This window comes from Leptinotarsa decemlineata, unplaced genomic scaffold (assembly GCF_025532065.1).
Source record: "Leptinotarsa decemlineata unplaced genomic scaffold, Ldec_3_MD MMD2_P_RNA_scaffold_7, whole genome shotgun sequence".
Classification (NCBI taxonomy): domain Eukaryota; kingdom Metazoa; phylum Arthropoda; class Insecta; order Coleoptera; family Chrysomelidae; genus Leptinotarsa; species Leptinotarsa decemlineata.
In genome coordinates this window covers 4,728,605-4,735,479 of record NW_027412534.1, presented here as the reverse complement: position 1 = coordinate 4,735,479, position 6,875 = coordinate 4,728,605, and positions in this window count along the sequence as shown.

Below are 6,875 nucleotides of genomic sequence, written 5' to 3'. Positions count from 1 at the left end.
AAGTTAATAGTGAATGCCGACATACCTGTGGTAATTAGTGAAAACGAAGATGTCTTATATGGAACTCTGGATGATGACACAAACACCGTTACAATTTACGTTGATGACGATAGTATACACACTGCTGAAACTTTAGCCGAGGTTGTAGCTATGGAAAGTGAAGAAATTTCAGAAGAAAATGCACCCATCGTTTCACCACAGCTCAAGCAATGTGCTTCTCCATTTTCATGTAGCGGGTCAGATAGAGGATATGAATCTTTAGATTCTCCCTGTAGTATTCAAGATGATATTTGGGATCAAAGTATTTCCGAGTTGTTTCCCACTTTATTTTAAGTGGGACACTGTAAAATGTATATATAAGATACCAAAAATGATTCTCTACTTATAATTTATTTCAATATTCTATTTAAGTATATTTTTATTTTCAAATTTTATGTAAATATATCTTGCAAATAAAGTTGTGGTTGTAAACTGACGTGAAGTATGTTTTCAGTTGAAACTTGCTAACGGCCCTGAGTACTAATAAGTTGGGAATATTAACAACCATTCAAATAAGGCGTTTGATGACTGGACTCTGTTGATTTGTAAAACTTCTGGGTGGAATGTGTGTTCAACTAATTACATGTTCAAATACATACTTTTAAAATTTTTTACGAGATTTTGGAAAATAGTATTTCTATTCCCGTGCTTCAAACTGGGAACATCATAGTAATGAAACCATAATGTACAAATACACACAATTTTCTTTCCCAAAAATATTTTTATCTGGGAATCAGTTTCTTGTTAATGCAATAACTTATTGGGTACAACTTGAAACTAAAAAAAATAATATTTGGGTTTCTGAATTAAACGTTTTGTTCCGATTATGAACATTTATATTATCATTAGAATTACATGTAAGACAAATAAGACTCACGAATTTCATGAAATTTTGATATGCAGGGTCCTGCAACAGTGGCGCGGTGTTCCATATCTCAATTTAGGAAACAGTTAGGAATCTGAATTTCTATGATATTACCTTATTATTCGAGCTCGACAAAATAAAAGTTAGCGGTCACACAGGGTGTTCAATTTTTTCTGGGCGGATCCCAACTGTGTTTTTTCAAATGGCAACCTATATTTTTTATCGTTTTTCGGCTTCTACATTGAAAATAAAAGACACTTTATGCATATCTTCACTTCGAAAATATTGACGGTTTTCGAGATCTAGCATGACAGGTTTTTTTTCCAATATTCGTCACTAAGAATATTTGAAATTATAAAGTGGTGCCAAGTCCAATTGTATTTTTTTTTATCAAATATTCTACAGTGGTAACTCTCTCAAACGATATATCTGAAGTCGACCTGTGATATACAGGGTATGAAAAACTGCTTGCCACATATTGTAAATAAAAATTTGCAGAATCTTCATTATTTTAAATGGAACACCCTGTATATTATTGATCCATAAGGAGCGCCAACGAAACCTCTACAAATTTCATCAAGTATTCCCTATGGCTAGGTTCAATAGTTTTTCTTAAAAAAGCATTTTTTTCGAAAAATGGACGTTCTTCCTATTTCTTCGCCATAAACACAATGAAAGACTTTCTTCAAAGCGAAATCCATTTGACGACTGATAAAAATGTACGAAAGATATCTTGTTTCAATTTTGTACATTATAGCGTGTCCTATAGTATTTCTTTTTTTTTTTTCTAAAAATGACAACTCTCTATTGTATCGCCATAATATCAATGATTATTTTACTGAGAAATCCATATGTGACGGCTGTGATCGAGATATATGTTATGTTTATAACACATTTATTCTCTAAATAGAACACCGTGCAATTTCTTCATTTGATGCATAGTTTTTGTCCCAAGCCTTTCCTTAAAATATCGCCACATGCCTAAAATTACCTGTTGCTAGATAAACAAGTTTTGAATTACACCGCAAAATGTATGTTCTTGAATAATTACTATAATTTCAATAATCTCGAAGTTTGTGCCATACTTTTTTGGTCTAAAACAACCTTCAGCGAACAAAATAAAATTAAACAATTTGTTGAAACTGGATGTATCAATTATTCTAAACATGAGCGCATCAAGCCAGCTACTAATGAAGATAATGAATTGCAAGTTCTTCTTGCTGTTGAAGAAGATCCTAGTAGGAGTCAACGACAAATTGGTGAAATAGTGAATATAAGTGAGAGATCAGTCCAACGAGTTTTGAAGAAACATCGCTTTCATCCATCTCATACTACTGTAAGCCGATTTTGAGAAAAGAGTGAGATTTTGCAATTGGGCCATGGAAAAATTCGTCGAAATGAATATTTTTTCAATAACATTTTATGGTCGGATGAATCGACATTCCATAAAAATGGATTTGTGAATCGTCATATTTACCATTATTACTCGACAGATAATCCCCACTTATTGAGACAGGTGGACTATCAACATAGGTGGTCGATAAATGTCTGGGGAGGCATCATTGGAGAATATGTAAATGGTCCATACTTTTTTCAGGGACATATGAATGGAACAATGTATGTGCACCTGCTCACTATTCGGCAGAAGTTAGAGATCATCTAAATGAAGTATTTCCCAATAAATGTATAGGACGGAATCGGCCTGTACGGTGGCCCGCTAGATCACCAGATTTAACAAAACTGGATTTTTTCTTATGGGGATACATAAAAAATATGGTTTAGGTCGAGCCGCCAGCTTCTTCCGAAAATATGCGACTTAGAATAACGAATGCTTTTGGCAGCATTACACCAGCTGTCTTGCGCAGGATAGAACAGTCTTTCAAACATAGACTTCAGCTCTGCATTCAACAAAATGGAAGACATGTCGAACATATTTTATAAAAGTTTCATTATCAACCTTCATTAAACTCTTCCTTTTTTAGTTTTGTAGTTTGTCAGTTGGCAAATTTAAATATCTAGAACATAAGCCCTGAATTCATGAATGTACAGCATAACATGAAAAAAAAAAATTAGTAATATTCATAATGTTTTTTCATTTAATCTTGTTTGGTATGATATTGCACGATTTATGGGAAAAATTCTGCATCCAATGAAAAAAATAATTTCCCATTTATAAAAATGTGATAGGTACATACATTTATTTCGTAAAAAAATATTTGTTTGGACACGCTATAATGTACCAAATTGAAACAAGATATCTTTTGTACATTCTTATCAGTTGTCAAATGGACAACGAGTTTGCTCGTTGTCCATTTGACAACGTTGCTTATTTAATAAAAACTATTGAGCCTAACCATAGGAAATACTTGATGAAATTTGTAGAGGTTTCGTTGGCGCTCCTTATGGATCAACAATATACAGGGTATTACATTTAAAATAAGGAAGATTCTGCAAATTTTCATTTACAATATGTGGCAAGCGGTTTTTCATACCCCGTATATCACAGATTTCAGATATATCGTTTGAGAGAGTTACCAATGTAGAATATTTGACCAAAAAAAAAAATTCAATGTTGCAAGAACAACATTTATAACTACCGACCAATATCATTACTTCCATCACCTGGTAAGATATTTGAACACGTAATTTATAATAGGCTCATCTCATTTATAAACTCGAATAATATTCTGAACTCCCACCAATTTGGTTTCAGACAAGGAATGTCCACTGAACTGGCGATATTTAATGCGGTAAAACAAATAACAGAGAATGCTGATAGCAAAAAAACCTCGGCCGGCTTGTACTATGACCTCTCAAAGGCCTTTGATATGGTAAACCACGAAAAACTCCTAAATAAGCTGGAAAAGTATGGTATAAGGGGTGTGGGTTATGAACTCATTAGATCATACCTATCAAATAGATCCCAAGTTGTTAGCATAATGAACGCAGAGAACCGTTATATATCTAGTAGAATTATGATTAGGCAGGGTGTACCTCAGGACTCTATCCTTGGACCAATACTCTTCCTTCTATATGTGAACGACTTACCCAAAGCCTTGAATCTTGGTAGTGTAACCAGTTCGCAGATGACACATCAGTCATTATCACTGCCATGTCATGTCAAATAGTATAGTCAAATGGTCAGAGGCAAATATGCTTAAATTAAATATTACCAAAACAGGACTAGTAATTTTTAACAAATCAATAAACTGCGAGGAATCTCTATATGTAAAACTCCAAAATAGGTCTATTCCAATATCGGATCACACTAAATTCTTAGGTGTCACGATGGATGCAACCCTCAGTTGGCAAACCCATATAAATTTATTGAATAACAGTGGTGTGATACGATACTTAAGGGATCAAGTCTCTGTTTGTAGCCTGAGAACATATTACTATGCACATGTGCATTCATTGACTTCATATGGTTTTATATTTTGGGGTTCTTCAGTATACTCACAAAAAATATTTATTACTCAAAAAAGAATCCTGAGATTTATCCTAAATCTAGATCAAAGAAGCTCTTGTAAAGAGTTCTTCTGTAAACTTGATATTTTGACAGTGCCCTCGTTGTACTTCTTGGGTCTTGTCTGTTTCGTGAAAAATATCCATACTTGTTTCCCAGAAATAGTGGTCAATATTCGAATAATATGCATATTAACACCAGACAATGTAACGAACTAGCTATTCCCAGCCATAACTCAACATATTATGAGAAAGGAGCTTACTATCAGGCAATAAAAGCATATAGTTCTCTACCGAAGGAACTTAAAAACATCACAGTCTTCAAGAAGTTCAGTCATTTCTTATTCGAAACATACAATGCTACTATTCGTTTAACTGCTGGCTAATTTGAAATTTGTTACGAAAATCATTAATAAAAATAGCTATGTAAATATTGTTTATCATGAATATTTTTGAAAATCTATTTAATTTATATAATTTTCAACTGTAATTTGTCGATGATGATACATTAATATCTGTTAATTTTAAAATTGGTAATTCCAGAGTAAATGAGAATTAACTTCTCGAAAGTTTTACTTTTGCTGTGTCCACTTGTAGATCGTATTGCAATAAAATTATTATTATTATTATTACCAACAACAAATCTTCTACTTTCACGACGATTGTAATTAACTTTTTGCCATTGGTCGTCTTTTGTTCCACTTTTGGGAACACTTGCTACTGATAATTGGTCTCCTGTAGCAAGAATGATTATCTCATTCTATTTTAGTTGAGTTTGTACGTTCATAATTTCAGTTGAAAGTTGCTGCTTTTCGAGTGGCAAAACACTGCCTACAATGGTATGCTTGGACACGTTTTTTTGTGTTTCTTTCGGTGGTATTTTTTCCATATTTTGTGTATGCTCATCAACAGATCTCGAAGACTTGTTTTTAGGATCTAGTTGCAATTTAGTTACCTCATTAGGTGATTCTTGAGTTCGAAGAGCATCTCGGTTATTGGAGTGTTGAGTGTTAGAAGCTGGTGAAATTCGAGCTCTGTTTTTATAAGATTTATCATTGAAATTTCGAAAACATTTTTGATTCTGACGCAAGTTTCGAAGTTTGACGCAGATATCCTGGATTCTAAAATATTATTAAAACTGATCAGTAGATTACTTGCCACAGATTTGAAAATTTTTGATGCCTCACTTAGCTCTTCCTGGAGAGATTTATTTATATTCACTTGTTTTTTGTACAAATTAGGAACTTCCTTATAGTTTTCTTCCAGTGTAAGTTTGCTCAGAATTCTCGACTTTCTGTGAAAAGCTTGTACCACTTGTAAACATTTTTGTGACTCAGAGTACAATCACTGTATGCCATCTTCGAGCATTAAATTCCATTTTTTACATGAAATTTGATGCAAATCCTTTGATCAATTTTTTCGATAGCAGAAGATTGCGAAACACGCAAACATTTCCAACTTTTATGCCTATCACCAACAAAATCAACAGTTGAAACTGAAGTTCGAGACTAGTGTACAGCATACAAAAATTGACAACTAAATGTACGTAGCCCGCAATATTTGGAAATTAACCTTATTTTATTTTAGTTGTCAATTGAGTTACGAAGGAAATGTTTCACGGCTGAGGTTTTCAGTGTCATTGCTTTTCGAGTTTGAAAGCCGTGGATTTTTGGAATTTCTTCCTGACGTTTCGCTGGCGCGAGTGGTTAGCTTCTTCAGGGTTTAACCATCATGGCTTGCTGTCCGATGACTACCCTTTTAGGCTTCGTAAAGCGTATTTATGCCTTGACAGGTAATCCGTTGTATTTGTACCTGCATTTGTACCTGTATTCGTAACTGCACTTGAACCTGGAACATTAACAATCTTGCTGCCTATTGTCCTGTTCGTTATTCTAGAATTCCTTAAAATGGGATTCCATATTCGATTGAGGTTCACCGCTTCTTCTTTTCTGTTGAAATTCTCCGTGTGGGTGTGAATCTCTATTGCCTCTCGTACCAGTCGGCTATGGTATCCCTGGTTGGGGGCAATTAGTTCTGTGTTTTCAAACAAAATTATGTGGTCTCCTTCACTAAGTGCGTGTTCTGCCACAGCTGACTTGTCCGTTTGGCCGAGTCTGCAGAAAAGAAGAAGCGGTGAACCTCAATCGAATATGGAATCCCATTTTAAGGAATTATAGAATAACGAACAGAATGACAACAGGCAGCAAGATTGTTAATGTTCCAGGGTCAAGTGCAGGTTCGAGTACAGGTACAAGTGCAGGTACAAATTAAAGTACAAATACAACTGATTACCTGACAAAGCATAAATACCCTTTACGAAGCCTAAAAGGTAGTCATCGGACAAGCCATGACGGTTAAACCTCTGAAGAAGCTAGCCACTCGCGTCAGCGAAACGTCAGGAAGAAATTCCAAAAATCCACGGCTTTCAAACTCGAGAATCAATGACACTATAATTTTTAAAAGCATATCTCAAATTTTTGTTGAAAAAAATGTTGTGATGGCCGAA